Here is a 20,189-nt window from a genome sequence, read left to right on the forward strand (position 1 = left end):
TACCATGTAGTAGGGGCTGACTCTAGGAGCTCCTTATTCTGCCATCTTCTTGCTGATCGTCTCTTCCTTTTTATTGTGGCATTTCAGTCTATAAATTTCCTTCTCACCACTGTCTTCACTGCCTCCCATATGTTTTGATATGTCATTTTCTTGTTCTCATTCATCTTGAGATAAGCACTGATTTCTCTTGAAATTTTTTCTTTGACCCACTGATTGTTTAAGAGTGGGTTATTTAACTTCCATGTATTTGTAGGTTTTCCAGTTCTTTGCCAATTACTGATTTCCAGCTTCATTCCATTATATCAGAGAAAGTGTTTTCTATAATTTCAATCTTTTTAAATTTATTGAGACTTGTTTTGTAACCCAAAATGTCATCTAACCTGGAAAAAAAAACATGAGCACATGAGAAGAATGTATATCCTGGTCTTGTGGGGTACAATGTTCTGTACATGTCTGTTAGGTCTAGTTTGTTTATCATATTATTCAAGTTCTCTGTTCCCTCATTGATCCTCTTCTAGACATTCTTTCTATTGATGTGAGTATTGTAGTGAGGTCTCCAACTATTTTTTAGAGATGTCTATTACTTGCTTTAGTTTTGCCAAAGTTTGCCTCATGTATTCTGGGAACTCTGGTTTGATGCATCAGTATGTGTGATTGTTATTTCTCCAGTGTATTGCCCCTTTTATTAATATATGATGTGCTTCTTTGTCTCTTTTAACAGTTTGGCATTTAAAATCTATTTAATCCAATATTAGCATAGCTCTTCCAGCTCATTTTTGGTTACTGGTTTTGTGGAATATCTTTTTCAACCTTTCTTTTTCAGTCTTTTTGTATCCTTGGGTCTAAGGTGAGTATTGTGGAAACAGCATGTAGATGGCTGATATTATTTTAATCCATTCTGCCAATTGGTCTCTTTTGATTGGTGATTTTAATCCATTAACATTCAGTCATATTACTTTAAAGGCAATACCTGCTTCAGCAATTTTATCCTTTGCTTTTTATGTGCCATATATTTTTTGTCTCCTTTTCCTTTATTGCAACTTCCTTTTCTGTATAGTTGATATTTTTGGGATGCACCGAAATGATCACTGTCTCATTTTTGTTTCCTTACATATTTTAAATACATTCTTTGTGATTTCCTTGTTGGTTGTATTATGAAATCTACACCTATAACTTACTAATTTGACAAGATACCAGCTAACTTCAATAGGATACATATTCTCTGCTACTATATCCCTGTTTCTTCTTTATGTTGTTTTTGCGCCCCATTACCTCTTTATATTTTGTATGTCTCTTCTCCAGAAATATGCCTTTTTCTTGTTCAAATGTATTGACTCTTACAGGAATTGAAGAGTAGAGTTGTATTTCAAGGATACAGCACTATAGGATTTTGCATTTATCCTTTTATTTACTCTTACTGAAGCTCTCCATTTCTTCACACTACTCCAAGCTGCTCTCCCTTGACTTTTCTTTTCAACCTGAAGATCCCCCTATAGTAATTCTTGTAGGACAGGTCTTTTGTTGATGAATTTTCTCAGTTTGTGCTTTTCTGTTAATATTTTATATTCACCCTCATTTATGAAGGACAGTTTTGCTGGATAAAGAATTCTTGGCTGACAGGTTTTCTCTTTCAGTATCTTAAATATATCATATGACTGCTTTCTCACTTCCATGATTTCTGATGAGAAATCTGCACTAAGTCTTTTTGACCATTCTGTTTATGTGACAGATCACTTTTTTATTGCTGCTTTCAGAATTCACTCTTTGTCTTTGGCATTCTAATTAGTATGTTCTTGGTGTAGGTCTATTCAGATTTATTTTGATGAGAGTATATCATGCTACATGGACATTTATATCTTTCATAAAAGTTGGGAAATTTTGGGACATTATTACCTGAAATATTCCTTCTGCTCCCTTTTCCCTTCTCTTCTCCATCTGGTATACCCATTATGCATATGTTTGGGTGCTTAATGCTATCACTGAAATCACTGAAACACTGCTCAATTTTTTCTGTTCTTTTCTCTACCTATTCTTCTGACCATGTGATTTCAATTGTCCTGTCTTCTAGTTTATTGATTTGTTCTGCCTGTTCAAATCTGCTGTTATATGCCTATCATGTATTTTTAATCTTTATTATTGGGCCTTTCATCCCAATAATTTGTTTCTTTTTAAACTTTCAAATTCTTCTTTATTCTCACATATTGTCTTCTTTATATCCTTTATCTCTATACCCATATTTTCCTTCATCATCTTGAAATGAATTAGGAGATTTGTTTGAACTTCTTTGATGAATTATTCCAAATTCTCTGTCTTCTCTGAAGTTCCTGCGACAGTCCTCACCTGTCATCATATACTCTGTAATATGGTAGATTTCCCCCTGTGGCCATTAGTCTTATAATCAGGTGGATTTTCCTCTTATTCTCATGAGCCTTGTAATGAGGTGGATTTTGACCATGTGGTCATGAGTTCTGCAATCTGGTAGATTCTCCCTGAGGTCACAATTCCTGTTTCAGATTGATATACCCCTGTGGTCATAAGCCCTGTAATCAAGTGGATTTTTCCAAGTGGTAATAAGCCCTGTAATTGTGTGGATTTCTTCCTGTACTCATGAGCCCTGTAAAGTGGTGGAATTTTCTCTGTGCTCATGAACCCTACAATCAGGTGGCTATTCCCCCTGAGGCCATGAACTGTGTAATCAGGTACGTTTTCTTCCTGTGGTCTTGAGCCTTATAATCAGGTGAATATTCCCCAGCAGTCATGATCTTTATAATCAGGTGGGTTATCCCTCTGTGCACGTGATTCTTATAATCAGGTGAATTCTCCCCCATTGTCATGAGCCCAGTAAAAAGTCGAATTTTCTCCTGGGCTTCTGAGCCCTTTCAAAAGGTGGATTTCCCCTCTGAAGTCATGAAGTTTGAAATCAGATGGTTGTTTGACCATGGTCATGAGCCCTGTCAAGTAGATTTTCCTCTTGTGCTCCTGAGCCTTGTAATCAAGTGGATTTCCCAGTGTACATGATCCCTATAATCAGGTGGATTTTCTTCCTGTGCATATGAGTTTTATAAACAGATTTTCCTCTGTGACCATGATCCTGTAATCAGGTAGATTCTTCCCTACAGTCAGGATCCCTGTATCAGGTGGATTTTTTCCTGCACTCATGAGCCCTGTAATGAGATGAATTTTCCTCCTGTGGTCATGAGTTCTGTAATCAGGTAGATTTGCCAATTATGCTCATGAGATGTGTATTCTGGTGGATTTTCAGCTATGGTCATGAGTCCTGTGATCAGGTGGAATTTTCCCTATGCTACTGAGCCCTGTAATAAAGTGATTTTCCCCCTGTGGTGATGAACCCTGAAATCAGATGGGTTTTTGACTGGGGTCATGAGACCTGCAATCACGTGGATTTCCCCCTGTGGTCATGAGCCCTTATTCCCGTGGGATTTCCCTGTGGCCATGAACTGTGTAATCTATTAAGTTTTCTATGGTGTTCATGAGTTCAGGAATGAGGAGATTTTCCCCTGGAGTCATGAATCCTACAATCAGTTGGGTTTTCCACCATGTTCATGAGCACTTAATCAGGTGAATTTTCCTTCTGTTGTCATAAACCCAGTAATCAAGTGGATTTTCCTCCTATGGTCATGAGCCCTGTAATCAGCTGAAGTTTCTCCTAAAGTCCTGAGCCCTATTATCAGTTGGATTTTAGTCTGTGTTCATGGCCCTGTAACCAGGTGGATTTTCCCTGGTGGTCACGAGCCCTGCAATCAGGTAGATTTTCCCTGTGGTCTTGAGCCCTGAAATCAGGTAGATTTCCCTCTGTAATGAGGAGGAAATTGCTTTGTGGTCCTGTGCCCTGGAGTCAGATGGATTTTCCCAAATGGTCTTGAGACCTGTAATCTGGTGGATTTTCCCTAGTGGTCATTAGTGATATAATCAGGTTGATTTTTTTCATGTGTCAAGAGACCTGTAATGAAGTGCATTTTAACCTGTGGTCATATAGATGGTAATCAGGTGGATTTTCCTCCATACTCATGTGACTTGTAGTTCAGTGGATTTTTCCCTGTGATCATAAGCCCTCTGTAATCAGGTGTGATCACGTGGATTTTTCAATGAGGTCTTGAGCTCTGTTGTCAGGGACTTTCCCCTAGGTCATGAGCCTTGTAATGATGTTGATTTTCTTCCTGTGGACATGAACCCTGTAGTCTGGTGGATTTTCCCCAGTGGTCACGAGCCCTGTAATCAGGTGGGTTTCCTACCATGGTCATGAGTCTTGCAATCTGGTGGATTTTCTTTCTGTTCTCATGAGCCCTGTACTCTGGTGAATTTTACCCTGTGTTCTTGAACCCTGTAACTTGGTAGACATTTCTTGAGATCATGAGACGTGAAATCACATGGATTTTCCAATGAAGTCTTGAGCCCTGTTATGAGTTAGATTTCCCCTGTGTTCATAAGCCCTGTAATCAGGTGGATTTTCCCCTGTGGTCAAGAGCACTCTAATCACATGGCTTTTCCTCTTTTGGTCATGAGTCCTTTAATCATGAGGATTTTCCTCCTTGGTCATGAGCTTTATAATCAGATGGATTTTCTTCCTGTGGTCATGAACCTGTAATTAGGTAGATTTTCCGTGGTGCTCATGAGTCCTATAAACAGGTGTATATTCCACTGTGGTTATCAGCCCTGTAATCAAGGGGATTTTCCACTGTGATCATGATCCTTGTATCATGTGGATTTTCTCTAGTGGTCATAAGCCCTGTAGTAATGTGGATATTCTTCCTTTAGTCATGAGCCTCTAATCAAATGGATTTTCCTCCGTGGTCATGAGCTCTGTTTTCAGGTGGATTTTCCCTGTGGTCCGAGCCCTTTAATTTGGTTGCTTTCCCCTTATTTTCACAAGCTCTGTAATCAGGTCAGTATTCCTTCTGTTGTCATAAGACCTTTAATCAGATGGATTTTCCTTTTGTACTCTTGAGCACTGTAATATGGTAGGTTTTCTGCCATGGTCATGAATCTTGTAATCAGTGGATTTTCCATGTTGTCATGTGCCCTGTTACATGGTGAATTTTCCCTGTGGTCATGAGCTTTGTATTCAGGTGGATTTTCCTTACGTGCTCATGAGCCCTGTAGTCACGTGGATCTTTCTCCTTTGGTCATGAGCCCTGTATCCCGGTGCACTCAGCCATCACTCAGGCATCAGGTGGCCTGGTGCAGAGGCTGCTGGGTGGCTGCTGATGAGGAAGCAGTGGTAGAATCAAGTGGTCCTTGGCAGTTGTGCACAGGGTCACCTGCCCTCCCTATGATGCCCTTGGGTTACAGTGTCTCAGGAAGGCAGGCCTGGTGGGCCCTGGAAGGAGACTACAGAAGCCAGGCTTATGCTCCTGCCCTGTACATAACCAAAGTTTCCTGCTTGCTGCTGAGAACCATGTGCAAAGGGAAGAAGTGGTTATATACATGACAAAGCCAGTCAAACAGGATGTAAACCTCATTATGCTATTGTTAACAAGCACCTAAATATTCCCTGCATGGGGCATAGGGGTTCTTCTTGGTACATGCTCTCCAGCACAGATGCTAGAGGGTTGTGTACCCACATAGCTCATGTCACTTCATCAGCTAATCTTATCTACTGAAATACTGAAATTAAATTTAAATTAAAATTTAAATAAATCCAAAATGAGTGTGATAACATTTAAATGTCTATATTGTTATAAGCACTTGTGTGAGGTAGCCATCTATTAATTTATCTAACAAAAATTTAAAATAACTGAAAAATTGGAAATAAAGTGTGTCTTCTCCTTGTTGTCCAATGCACACTACAGTGAATGTTGTTAAATGCTGAGAAACAGCACTAAAGAAGTCAAGAAGTTTATAAAGAAGGAGAGGACATAAAATGGGGCAAAGCACATAATATATGTTACTAGGGTCTTCTTTATGTGGCTGTAGTTGCTACAAATATTCTCTGTATAAGTATTTCTAGTTCTCTTTCCCTGGAATTTGTGCACAGACTTTTTGCCTTAGTATTGCATGACAAGGATTACTGTGTTACCCTTCCCAAAGTTTATAAAGTCCAATGGCTTTTTTATTTCTCTAGAGCAAGAATCCATTTTCTGCACTTACTTTTCAATGTGGGCTTGCAGGCAGACATCCCTAGGATAGAAGAGTTCAAAGGTATAAACAGGAAAATCTTCATGGGTGGTGAACTCAGCACTGAGTTTCCATTACCTAATGGGATAAGAAGAGGAATTTAAGTGCTTTTCTAACCTTCTGTGGTGGGCAGAGTAATGGCCAATGATGTCCACATCAGAATCCTGGAGCTCGTGAATGTGCTGTGCTGCATGTCAAGATGCAATTAAGGTTGCTAATCAGCTGACCTTGAGATGGAAGATTCTCCTGAGTTATTCAGGGGGTCAAGTAGCAGAGAGATGGCACCTTGAGAAAGAGCCCACCAGCCACAGCTGGTTTGAGGGAGGAGAAAGGAACCTTGAGCCAAGAACATGGGGCCCTAAAATGTGGTGCCTCTGACATGGAGCCTCCACCAGGCAGGCAACCCTGTGATGCCCTGTTCTCAGCCCAGTGAGACTCACTGCTGATCTCTGACCTCTGGAGCAGTAACAGAATGAATTTGTGTTGTTTTAAGCCACTAAGTTCATGGTAACAGAAGCAACAGCAATCTGATATACCATTCAACTTCTTTGTTCTGCTTGAAATAAAAGATTGATTAATCAAAGCCAACATACCCATAAAAATTGAATACTGTGATATCAAAAGTATTTTCCAAGATACAGTAAAGAACTAGTTATATCCAATGGCATTTAAAATATTTGCATGCTGAAATGATCTTATGAAACGTTTAAATGTGCAGTTTTCTCCATGTCCACAGTGTTCAGCATCAGAAACTAGTATTGCCAGACATGGTGACCAACAGTGAGGTAATATTTATGTACTATAAATTTCAAACAAGCATTTCAGGAAATCTGTGTCAATACTTATTTGCAATTTTACTTTCTGTGCAGTGAAAATAATATAATATTTTATCAACATAAATGCAAAATTGCTGTAAAGTAATCAGTTTCACCATGATAAGTGTTAACAAGTAGACTCACCGTCTCTTCGATTAAGTCTTGCAAACCCAGGGCTGTGGCTGCTGGACAGCTCCGAGGAGCTGCTGAAGGATGATGGTGGCAGGGCAGAGGTCAGTGGCTCCTCACAATGGTCTGTCAGTGGAAATGCTGCATTTAGGTTAGTGTGCTTGTTAGAGCCCTTTCAGAACCAGAAACTTAGGGCCTTACAAACCCCAGATCAAATGTCAGCCTTAATGGGGAAGGCTAGAAGCACGGTGTAAGTCGAGGAGGCCAAACCTAATTCTTCTGTTGAATGCACGTTGGATGGAAGTCCTAGACAGCACAGGAGGGAAAGAAAGGGAGCAAGTTCCATTCCTAAGAATGGAAAGGTGATGGAAAACCGTTATAATTCATAGATTAAATATAGCACAAAATCAACCTACAAACAAAATCATTAGGAAATATAAAGGTTTATGTCAGAGGCCTCCTCAATCTGCACATTAAAGTGGTGGTGGTGGGGATCATCTTGATTCCATTGGGAATTTTAGGTTTTCATAAAACAATGGAGAAAGTAGTTTTTTCTATACTGTTAAAATGAAATATCAATTAATGTAATCATGGTAAAAATTAAAAGTGAAAAGTAAAGTACTAAATAATTAAGTCCATTTAATATGTGATAAACTGCACTGGAAGTATTTAGAAAGTGCATAAAAATTAAAAGAGATACACTTCAGTGCTGTCAAACTCTTGTGCATTCAAGCCAGGCTCAAATACTTTGCATTGTGCCTCTCTGTTTGAGTTATTGGCTAAATCAGTCACTGTGATCCCTAAAACAAAAGTATCTATCACTTCTCTGGACATGGTCTTGAAGTAGGTGAAAAGTACATTGCTGTTTCAGACTCGTGCAGCACCTGGCAATGGCTTGATATGGCCAGATGTACAATGGACATTGTCTCTAGACTGGCTGTTTCATAGTGCCAAAGGTTACTATGTACCAGTCCAGTGAGACACTAGAGCCTTCCCTTCTTAACTTTTCTCTAGGATCAACTGTGCTGTGACATGCTCATTGTGTAAAGGATATACCAATATCCTTTGGTAGTGGAGCAATAATTGCCAGAGTGATGTAAGCAGAACTTAAACCAACACAATTGGTTTATGGCGTGCTCCATGGAAAGATAGCAAGTATGGTGTTGCAAACCTGAAGCTTAGATCTATTAACTGCAGCTCAAAGAGGAACTTGTGTATGAACTAGTATTAAGTGCTGAAGCTATTTACCTGATGAATATGGTAATATCTCTCCTATTCTAGAGCATAGGCAGAGGGATATTGGACATGTTAAATGTCCTGGTAAACTTAATTCATTTTCTAAGTAGTTAATGAACATGCCTATAAGATAAAGGAATGACTCTCGTAAGTACGGCCTTTATTTTGCTTGCCATATGTTTGTCTTGTTGTCTGTCCTGTCTTTGTGTGTTTATGTCCAGGGCAGTGCCTCTCTTCTTAACTCTCTAGCTGTCCTAGGCATAACCACTGCCGTGGGACTAGGGTTTGCAGTTTATACCAAACTTACAAGGTCTACCACCATCTCTCCCTGGAGTTAACCAGCAGCATAAAAGAAGTAAAAGAAAAATGCTGTTTCCCATCAACTTCGGGAGGAAGCAGGCCGACGGCACCTGGCCTTGCTCACTCTCACGGTCCAGTGCATCACGGCTGGTCCCCTTTTGGGGCCTGCTCACCACCATCTTCCTTATCCTTTTAGTAGGACCAGGTATGTTAGATTCTGAGTTCACTTCTTCCAGAATTAATGCCTTCAAGAACAAGGTATTTGTCATGCAGGGATTTCATCTAGTTTCAACCACAGTGCTGGACCCATCTTCCCTGAACCTCAATAGAATAGCTGGAGAGTTTTACATTCTGTCAGGCAGGCTTTACTGCCCTAAGCAGCAGGAAGCAGCTACGGGAGAATGACCATCACCCTTCAACTCCCTGGTAAGAATAAGGTGTGGGATGTAGCTCAGTGCTTGAGCACCTGCTTCCTGTGTACAAGGTCCTGGGTTTAACCCCTGGTAACTCTTAAAAATTTTTTTAAAAAGAAGGGTGTAAACTCTGACAGGGGAGTTGAGGCAGGTTAGTATAGGGAAAGAGGGAAGATAGCTGAGACCCAGCAGAGAACATGGTCATGAGACCACACCCAGAAGCCCCCCTGAGGGAAGCTCCTACTAAGAACAAAGCTGGAAAGACCCCACTGAGACCTGGCCATGAGGTTCCATTTGGAACTCTTTCCAGGATCAAGGAGAAGCCCTGGAAAAATCCAAAATTCCTTATTGGTCCCAGATACATCCAAACAAAAGGCCTCACCACTGTCCCCGGAGAGCTAACAGATGGGGCAACCAATCAGACCAGCAAACAGCTGGGCCCCTCCACAATATTTGGAAAGGGAAGGAGGAAAGGTCTTAAAAAGGCCTAACCTGAGGGGCCCCACGTGCACGTCTCACCCTGAAGCATGCCTGCACGTGAATGGAGTTATGTGCTTTTTTTTTTTCTCATTTCTTAATAAACTCTTTATTACTTTGCCTACCCTAAAATATATATATATATATATATATATATATATATATATATATATATATATATATATATAAGGCTTTAAAAAGATGCTGGCACTATAATCAATATATCAATATTAATCACTTTCCTAATTAATAGCCTAATTAAACATAAAAATGCCAACAAAAATATAAGGTACCTGATAATATTTCTTAAAAGATAATTAAGATATGACAGAAAATTATAAAACTTAATGATGGGAAGTGGGCTTGGCCCAGTGGTTAGGGCATCTGCCTACCACATGGGATGTCCACGGTTCAAACCCCAGGCCTCCTTGACTCATATGGAGCTGGCCCATGCGCAGTGCTGATGCGTGCAAGGAGTGCCCTGCCATGCAGGGGTGTCCCCGCAGAGGGGACCCCCATGTGTGAGGATTGTGCTCCATAAGGAAAGCTGCCCAGCATGAAAGAAAGTGCAGCCTGCCCAGGAATGGCGCCATACATATGGAGAGCTGACACAACAAGATGATGAAACAAAAAAAGAAACACAGATTCCCGTGCCGCTGACAACAACAGAAGTGGACAAAGAAAAACACGCAGCAAATAGACACAGAGAACAGATAACTGGGTGGGGGGGGGCAAGGGGAGAGAAATAAAATAAATCTTTAAAAAAAAAGTTTAAAAAAACAAACAAACAAAAACCCTTAATGATGGACATTACATAAGACCCAAGTAAGTGGAGAAATATGGTATATTCATGAATAGCATAATGGTCTTTGTAATGTGACTTTAATGTTGTGGACCTGGACACAGCAGCACCCCATCACCAAATGGAATTGGGACACATGAGATCAGGCTCAAGCAGGTCCCGAAGGCACCAGTAATTTACATAAGGAATGGTCCAAATGGCCATGGTCTTACCGCTGCCACATTACCTTTTCTTTTTTTTTTTTAAATTAATTAAATTATTTCTTTAATTTCCCCCCCTTCTCTGGTTGTCTGTTCTTGGTGTCTATTTGCTGCGTCTTGTTTCTTTGTCCGCTTCTGTTGTCGTCAGCGGCACGGGAAGTGTGGGCGGTGCCATTCCTGGGCAGGCTGCTCTTTCTTTTCACGCTGGGCGGCTTTCCTCACAGGCGCACTCCTTGCGCGTGGGGCTCCCCCACGCGGGGGACACCCTTGCGTGGCACGGCACTCCTTGCGCACATCAGCGCTGTGCATGGGCCAGCTCCACACGGGTCAAGGAGGCCTGGGGTTTGAACCGCGGACCTCCCATATGGTAGACGGACGCCCTAACCACTGGGCCAAAGTCCGTTTCCCACATTACCTTTTCTTTCAACCCACAGGTATGGCCTCCTGGGGAGTTTTAAATTCAGTTGTCTAAAGATGAAAAAAACTCAGGTCCCATTCACAGATGGTTCTTTGTGATATGCAGGCACTAACTGAAAGTGGACAGCTGCAGCACTGCAGCCCCTTTCTGGGATGTCCCTGAAGGACAGTGGTGAGGGCAAATCCTCCCAGGAGGCAGGACTTTGAGTAGTGTCCCTGGCTGCTCATTTTGCTTAGAAGGAGAAATGACCAGAGGTGCATTTGTACACTGATTTGTGGGCTGTCACCAATGATTTGGCTGGATGGTCAGGGACTTGGAAAGAACACAATTGTAAAATTGGTGACAAAGAGGTCTGAGGAAGAGGTATGTGGAAAGATCTTTTTGAATGGGCAAAAAACTTGAAAATATTTTTGTCCTATGTGAATGTTCACCAGAGGGTGACCTCAGCAGAGGAAGATTTTAATGATCAAGTGGATAAGATGACCTGCTCTGTGGCTAATGCTCAGACTCTTTTCCCAGTCACTCCTATCATTGCCCAATGGGCTCATGAACAAAGTGGCCATGGGGGTAGGGATGGAGGTTATGCATGGGCTCAGCAACACAGAATTCCCCTTGCCAAGGCTGACTTGGCTACAGCCACTGCTGAGCGCCCAACCTGCCAGCAGCAGAGACCCACGCTCAGCCCCTGATATGGCATGACCACCTGATATGAGGTGACCAGCCTGCTACCTGGTGGAAGGTTGACTACATTGAACTACTTCCATCATGGAAGGGGCAGTGATTTGTTTTAACTGGAATAGACACATACTCCAGATATGGGTTTGTGTTCTCTCCACTCAATGCTTCTTCTAAAACTACCATCCGTGGACTTACCAAATGTCTTATCCACTGCTGTGGTATTCCACACAGCATTGCTTCTGACCAAGGAGCCCACACCACAGTAAATCGTGTGCTGGAATGGTCACATGCTCATGGAATTCACTGGTTTTATCATGTTCCCCATCATCCTGAAGCAGCTGGACTGATAACTCAGGGGAATGGCCTTTTGAAGACTCAATTTTAGTGCCAATTAGATGGCAATACTTTGCAGGGCTGGGGCAATTTTCTCTAGGAGACTGGATATACTCTAAATCTGCATCCACTCTACGGTGCTGTTTCTCCCATAGCCAGGATTCACAGATACAGGAGTCATGGGATAGAAATGGGAGTGGCACCACTCACTATTACCCCTAGGATCCACTAGGAAAATTCTTTGTACCTTCTGCCAATGCAACAGATCCTTAACAAATGCTTATCTCCAAGTAAAGGCACAAACAAAAGTTGGTACAGGGCACGGGCACATCCAGGCTAGAAATAGACCTGGAACTGGCAGAAAGTTGGTACAGGACACAGGCTGCTAAGACCTCAGAGCCCGAGATCAGCGAGAGCCCAGTGGGGGGTCTTTGATGATGGCGACCTCAGTGAAATGTGGGAGGAAAGCTCAGAACATGAAATCAGTATCAAATATAACAATAAAAGAACAGACATCTGGGGGAAAAGCACGTCCCTGAGCATGACCTTAAAGGGAAGCTCTCCTACGATGTCAGAACACACAGCCGGGGTTACACGGTCACAACTACATAACAAGCCACCCCAAAGCCCAGGGCGTAGTAGTTTTTTTTTGTTGTTGTTGTTGTTTGTTTTTGAGTTAGGCCAGTAATTTTTTAAGTTAGGGAGGGAAGAGAAATGGGAGAAAATAACAGATCAGCAGTCCCAGGTAGGGAGGAAGGAGCTGAAAAGTAAAAAAAAGGGCTGATTTAGAGGCTACAATTCCCCATTACAGATTAGAAACCCATCAACCCATGCAAGTTGCAAGTCCAGCCAGACTCAAGGGGGCCTCTACCGACTTGGCCTCGTGATGGAAGGAGGCGAGTATGGGCATCTCTGCGGTGAATTAGGGTCCAGCCTCAGACTGCTGTGACTGAAACGGGCGTTATGGTGACAGTGCAGTTGGGGAATCTGTGTGGAGAGTCAGCAGAGGGATTGCAAAGTGGATGTTAATCATCAGACACAACGTGCCCTGCTCCAGCTCAGCCCTGTGGGGAGGGCACCTGGCTCTGCTGGGGGGGGTGCACATTCTACAGGCGAGATTCTGGTATTATCACATCAGCTGCTCATGTGGTCAGCGACCTCAGGGCATTTAGTGGGAGCTCCAGTCAGCTCAGGTGCTGAGGTCCAGGGCTGTGCAGCCAGCTAGCTCCCACCTGGGGCCCCTCCATGCCCTGGTCTCAAAACCCTGGACTCCGTGTCCACCTTGCATGCATCTGCAGATGATTGCAGTGATGGATCAGGAGTGGTGGTCTCACCACTAGGGTGAGACCCTAGGGGCTGTGTGGGGACAGGCGGAGGGTGGCCCCAGGGCCTGGGTAAGGTCCTGGGGTGCAACGCAACTACTGGGGTGATCTACTTTATCACTTGCATTTTTCTCACATGAATGTGAAATGTTAAGGAATTTCCAAGTTCCTTTTTGCCACTCACACTGTGCTTCCCATTGGTATTATGATTATTACAAGCAAATGATGCCACCAAAAATGCTGTTAATGAATCCAAAACACTGAGAGAGAAGGAAAGTTTACAAAGGTCTCTTTATGTTGGCTACTGAGGCACAGTGGTCTCCCAAGGAGAGATTTGCTGTTTCCATGGCTACACTTGTGATGTGGTAATTAAGAGTTCCTGGCAAACAGGATGAAGCTGTGAAAGGATGAAAGAAAAGGAGAGCAGATAACATTTATGTAGTAAATAGAACACTTAAACTTTGTACCTTGACATAAGACTTTTTGAATTCCTTAGACTATAAGTAATGCTGATGGTTAACTGCATGTTGCTGCTTCTACCCATGTGGACTGGGGTATATATAGAGCCCGTTGTGAACAGTGAAGTCATCTGATGACCCCCTGATCCCAGCTCTCTCATTCTCTCTCTCTCTCTCTTTCTTTCACTCTCCCTTTTCTCTTTCTTTCATTCCCGATACCCTTTGGGTCCAAATCTCCAACATCTTTAAAAAGCTGAAACTATTAATTCCAAAGTCAAAAAAGATAGCTCATTAGAAAGAAACCTGCATAGTTTTCCATTCATAAATAATTATGCAAACCCTAAATAAAATATCAAAAATATTCCAATTGTAAATAAAAAATATCATTGCACAAGAACTTCATAGATGGAAGAGTGGTTTTGTTTAGGCAATCTATTGACTTCAGTAACACATTAAAGGGGAAATTTTCAGGCAGATAAGAAGGCATTTGATTACATTTAATACCTTTTCCTGGTTTTTAAAATAATATCAACAATTTAGGAATATATGGATACATTATCAATATGATTAAAGTAATTTTATGTTTTGGCATCAGTGTCATTTCAAATGTTTATCTGAAGCACAAACTAGCATGATTTCACTAGTGAGAAAGCACTAGAACTAATATGATTAAGGACAAAGGCAAGATTAAAATATGGAGTGTTAACACCATTGCTATTTACTGTTATTCTAATGGCATCCAGGGCACTAAAAAGGGGAAGGCAGAATTAACCATACTGACAGATAAGAAAATCCAAGCATCTAAACTCAAAAGTTATGATAAACAATAAAATTGTTCAATTTAGAAGACAGCAAAATTAATGTAAAAATAAGTAGCTTTCTATTAGGCATGCAATACCTGGAAATATAACATGTCCCTAACCCTAACCCTAACCCTAAACCTAGGGATATAGGAATAAATAAGAAATGTAGAAGATTTTTGTGAAGAAAACCAAGAACATCAGAGACACAAAAGAGATTTTGGATAAATGGAAGCAAAACTACTGCTGCTTGATGGCCTCAGCAGTTTAGATGTGTTAAATTCTAAAAAAACAATTAGTGGAATCACCATAAAATAATGTCTGATTATTTATAAAGAATCACACACATTGAAGGAATCAGAAATTAGTGACAGTAATATGCTTTTTTAAAATGAAATGGACAAATTCAATGCTTGGAGATTTCAGGGGTGGTGCCTGCTTATACTCAATGGGAGAGGATGTTGGGGCTGCTGACTGTATAGGGCCTGTCAGGGTTGAGAGTGCAGTGCACTTTGACACTAACATCTGAGCAGTGCTGACCTAACACACGGTCTATCAATGACTAGAAAGCAGATTCCTATACTCACGCCATGTCTGTCTGTGTGACTGCACACATGCATGCATGATCTATGTATGTGCAGATGCGGGTCCCTGCATATGTGCATGCATTCATGTATTCACACATGATCTATACATGCATGTGTATGGTCCATCAGTGTGTGCAGGTCTGTACTATCTGTGTGTACATGTGTATGCATGATCTATGTAAGCTTTTGTGTATGATCTATCTATGCATGTATCTGTGTGATCTCTATATCCATGTGTGTATGGTATATCAATGTGTGCATGTGTGTACAATCTATCCATGTGCGCGTATGTGTATGATCAATCTCTGTGTGCATATGTGTGTACGAACTAACAATGTGTGCATGTGTGTATGATCTATATATGCTCGTGTGTATGGCCTATCAATGTGTGCATGTGTGTACAATCTATCAATGTGCACATGTGTGTATGATCAATCTATGTGTGCATGTGTGTGTATGATCTAACAATGTGTGCATGTGTGTATAATCTATATATGGATGTGTGCATGGTCTATCAATGTGTGGATGCCTGTACTATCTGTGTGCATGTGTGTGTATGATCTATCTGTGTGCTTTTGTGCATGATCTATCAATGTATGCATGTGTGGATGATCTATCAATATTTGCATGTGTGTACTCAAAGTAGATACACAATCGAATGCAGGTTTCCATTGATTTGAACTGAAATCAGTTCCTTTTACCAAACCCATCTTTCTTGAGTGAGAAAAAGACTTTGAGTGAAAAATAAGCAATTGAATCAAATTAGCATTATCAAAAAATTCCAATAATGAATTTTGTGGTATAAGATGTATAAGATTCTAATTTTTTTGAAAGATCCCAACTTCAGAATTTCTAGTTGATAGTGTTAGAACATTACTTAAGCTTTGGTTTTGAGAAAATAGAACATTATATTTTTTCAAAATGAGATTTTTCCCTCTGAATCCATAAACATGAAATTCAACCTGAGCAAATATATCACAGAAAATAAAAAATCTGGTATTTTCTGAATTTCTCAATTAAATTAAAGAAAATGTGTACTAAAATAAATGGTTATGAATTGTGGGAAGATGGCACCAGACCAGACTGGCAGGGCTCAGCTCTCTTACATGAACAAGGGAGAAAGAGCCAAAAGCTGCCTGAAGGACCTGCTTTCAGGGGTCAGCAGACCAGGACAGTGCTTCACAACTCTCAGGAGAGTGAGGGACACAGAGACAAAGAAGCCAAAACAACAAATGTGAGCTACTAAGCCCCTGTCAGGTGGTAAGAGCTCCCCTGCCCCACCCCATCCCCAAGATATTAGTGGGTATAAAACCCCTGGCTCACTGCAGCTGACTGAGAGGGGAACAAACATCTTTCTCCCTGTCAGCTGTTTCAAGGGAAAAGGGAGGAGGAGTCGAGGGAGATTTTCTTCAGTGAATTCAGCCAGCAAAGTCCACTCTGAATCTCATCTCTGTCCATGCCAAAACTAGGAAAATGGAGATGGAAAAAACACTGAAAAAGAGCACTGAAGAGCACCATCTGCTGGCCAATCTGGAAATTGCATGGACAAACACTGCTTTTGGTTCCCTCTGAACCCTATCTTCTGGGAGAAAATCTGCATCCTACTAGTGAGTCCCTGACCCAGTTTTGATAACTTAAGCTGGGCAATTTCAAATACTTAGAATAAGTTGAACCAAAAATCAAAGAAGAGCTGTGGGGAAAAAAAGTAGACCAAGACATCAACAAAAATTGAAAAGCTATAAAAGAAAACAGAAAGAGATGGCCTAGTCAAAGGAATAAACCAACTATCCTAAAGAGATACAGGATTTAAGAAAATTATTCAAAGGTAATTATACAGTGCTCCTAAATCAATTAAAAGAATTGAAAGAAAATATGACTAAAGATATAAAGGATATTAGGAAGACATTGGGTGAACATAAAGAACAAATTAATTTGAAAGCCTGCAAGGAAAAGTAACAGATGTTATGGAGTGAAAGACACAATGGGTGAGATAAAAAAAATATACATTACAGGCACATAGTAGCAGATTTGAATTGCTTGTAGGTAGAATTAGTGATTTCAAAGACAGAACATCTGAACTGGAAAAGACAGGCAAACAGAAAGAGAAGAGAATGGAAAAAATGTAACAGGTTCTCAGGGAATTGAATGACAACAGAAATGTATGCATTATCAGTGTCCCAGAAGGAGAAGAGAATGAGAAAAGGGCAAAAAGAATATATGAGGAAATAATGACTGAAAACTTCCCAACTCTTATGAAATACTTAAATAACAATACCCAGGAAGGACAACAAACCCCAAACAGAACAAATCCAAAAAGGCATACCCCAAGACATCTACTATTTAGAATGACAAGTATCAGAGATAAAGGGAGGATTCTGAAAGCAGCAAGAGAAAAGCAAAGCATCATATACAAGGGAACCTCAATAAGATTAAGTGCAGACCTCTCATCAGAAACCATGGAGGAGAGAAGAAAGTGGTATGATATATTTAAAGTACTGAAAGAGAAAAACTGCCAGCCAAGAATTCTATATCCAGAAAAACTGTCCTTCAAAAATGAGGGTGAGTTCAAAATCTTCACACACAAAAACTGATAGAATATGTTACCAAAAGACCAGGATTACCAGAGATACTAGAGGAAGTGCTGCAGCATGTAAGAGAAAAACTTACATGAGAAACTTGGAGGAAAGGGTAGAAATGAAGGTTATTAGGAAGGGTAAATTAAAGGGTAAAAAGACAGACAGTATGAGATAACAATTGAAAGTGAAAGGGCGAAATGGATGAAATAATGCCTTTATAATAATAAAATTGAATGTTAATGACTTGAGTTGCCCAATCAAAAGACATAGACTGATAGAATGGATTAAAAAATAGGAGCTATCTATATTGAGTTGTCTGTAAGAGACTCATCTCAGATGTAAGGACACAACCAGGGTAACAGTAAAATGTTAGAAAAAGGTATTTCATGTAAATAATAACCAAAAAGGAGCTGGAGTAGTAATACTAATATAGGACAAAATAGATTTTAAATTCAAAGCTGTTACATGGGATGAAAAAGGTCATTACATATTAATAAAGAGGGCAGTCCACCAAGAAGAAATAACTATACTAAATATTTATGCACCTAACCTGAAACCTGAGTGCCCTAAGATATATAAAGCACACACTGGCAAAGCTGAAGAGAGAAATAGACTTCTTTACAACAATAGTTGGAGAATTTATACACTAATCTCAGAATTGGTTGGAACATCTGACCAGAGAATAAATCAAGAAAGAGAGAGTTTTAATAATATGTGTAAAATAATAATATTTACACAATAGTATAAATGAACTAGACCTAACAGACATCTATATAGCATTGCACCTGAAAGCAGGAGAATATACATTCTTTTCAAGTGCCCATGGATCCTTCTCCAAGATAGACCATATGTTGGGACACAACAATTCTCAATAATTTTTAAAAAATTGAAATGACACAAAACACTTTTTCTGATCATAATGGAATGAAGCTGGAAGTCAATAACGGATGGGAGGAGGGAAAATCATAAATAAAATGAAAATTAAACAACACACTCTTAAATAATCAGTGGGTCAAAGAAGAAATTGCAATAGAATTCAGCAACTATCTAGAGATGAATGAAAATGAGAACATACCAAAACTTATGGGAGACCAAAAAGGCAGTGCTGAGAGGGAAATTTATAGCCCTTCATGCTTACATTAAAAAAGAAGAAAGAACTAAAATTGAAGCTCTACCTGCACACCTAGAGGAACTAGTAAAAGAACAGCAAACTAATTCCAAACCGACATGATCATAGCAAAATAAATGAAATTGAGAATAAAAAATTAAGAGAGAATTAATACAACCAAAATTTGGTTCTTTGAGAAAATAAAAAAAAAAAAATCTTACCTAAACTGACAAAGAAAAAAAGAAAGAAGACATAAATAAATAAAATCAGAAATGGTGGAGGGGAGGTCATTACTGCTGGCACCATGGAAATAAGAGAGATCATAAGAGGATACTATGAACAACTGTATGCCAAAAAACTAGACAATGTAGAGGAGAGAGACGAATTCCTAAAAACACACAAATCACCTATACTGACCCTAGAAAAAATAGAACTCAACAAACCAATCACAAGTGAAGAGATTGAAATGGTCTTCAAAATCCTCCCAAAGGAGTGGATGTGGCTCAAGCAGTTGAGTGCCTGCCTCCCACTGGGAGATCCCAGACTCATTTCCTGGTGCCTCGTTAAGAAAAAAACAGACAACAAGTAAAAAGTAATGAGCAGGCAATAAGCAAAAAAGCAATGAGAGAAAATTAGCACAAACAATGAGCAAACAAACAAACAGATGAGGGAACCATCTCAAAGTGTTTGGGGGGTTACCTCCCAAATATAAAAAGCCCAAGACAAGATGGCTTCACAGATGAATTCTACCAATCATTCAAAGATGATCTAATATAAATCTTAAGCTGTTTCAAAATGGAACAGAAAGGAATGCTACCAAACTCATTTTATGAAGCCAACATCACCATACTAGGAAAAAAGAAAATTACAAACCAATATCTCTCATGAATATAGATGTAAAGATCTTCAACAAAATATATGAAAACTGAATCCAAAAGCACATTAAAAGCATTATACACCATGATCAGTGGGTTTTATTAGGGTATGAAAGAGTGTTTTGATACAAGAAAATCAATTAGTGTAATAAACGACATTGATAAATTGAAGAAGAAAAATTACATGATCCTCTCAATTGATGCAGAAAAGATATTTGACAAAATACAGCAGCCTTTCTTGATAAAAACAATCCAAAAGAGGAATAGAAGGAAGCTTTCTCAACATGGTAAAACCTACAGTTAACATTGTACTTAATCGTGAAAGACTGAAAGCTTTCCTGCTGAGATCAGGAACAAGACGAGGATGCCCACTGTCACCACTGTCACTCAATATTGTGATAGAAGTTCTAGCTAGACACCTAAACAAGAAAGGAAGAAATAAAATTTTCACTATTCACCGATGATATGATTCTCTTTCTAGAAACTCCTGAAAAATCTACCGCAAAGCTACTAGAATTAATAGATGA

The 20,189-nt window shown here is 40.1% G+C and overlaps 1 protein-coding gene across 1 annotated transcript in view; it reads right to left on the reverse strand.

Annotated features, from left to right (window-relative positions):
- Positions 1–7,194, reverse strand: part of LOC101437762 (contactin-associated protein-like 4) — a 194,181-nt gene extending 186,987 nt beyond the window's left edge. The window contains 1 exon segment of the mRNA XM_058299594.1: positions 7,095–7,194. The gene's annotated coding sequence lies outside the window, so the exon portion shown is untranslated.
- Positions 7,195–20,189: the final 12,995 nt, after the last annotated feature.

This window comes from Dasypus novemcinctus, chromosome 6, assembly GCF_030445035.2.
Source record: "Dasypus novemcinctus isolate mDasNov1 chromosome 6, mDasNov1.1.hap2, whole genome shotgun sequence".
Lineage (NCBI taxonomy): Eukaryota > Metazoa > Chordata > Mammalia > Cingulata > Dasypodidae > Dasypus > Dasypus novemcinctus.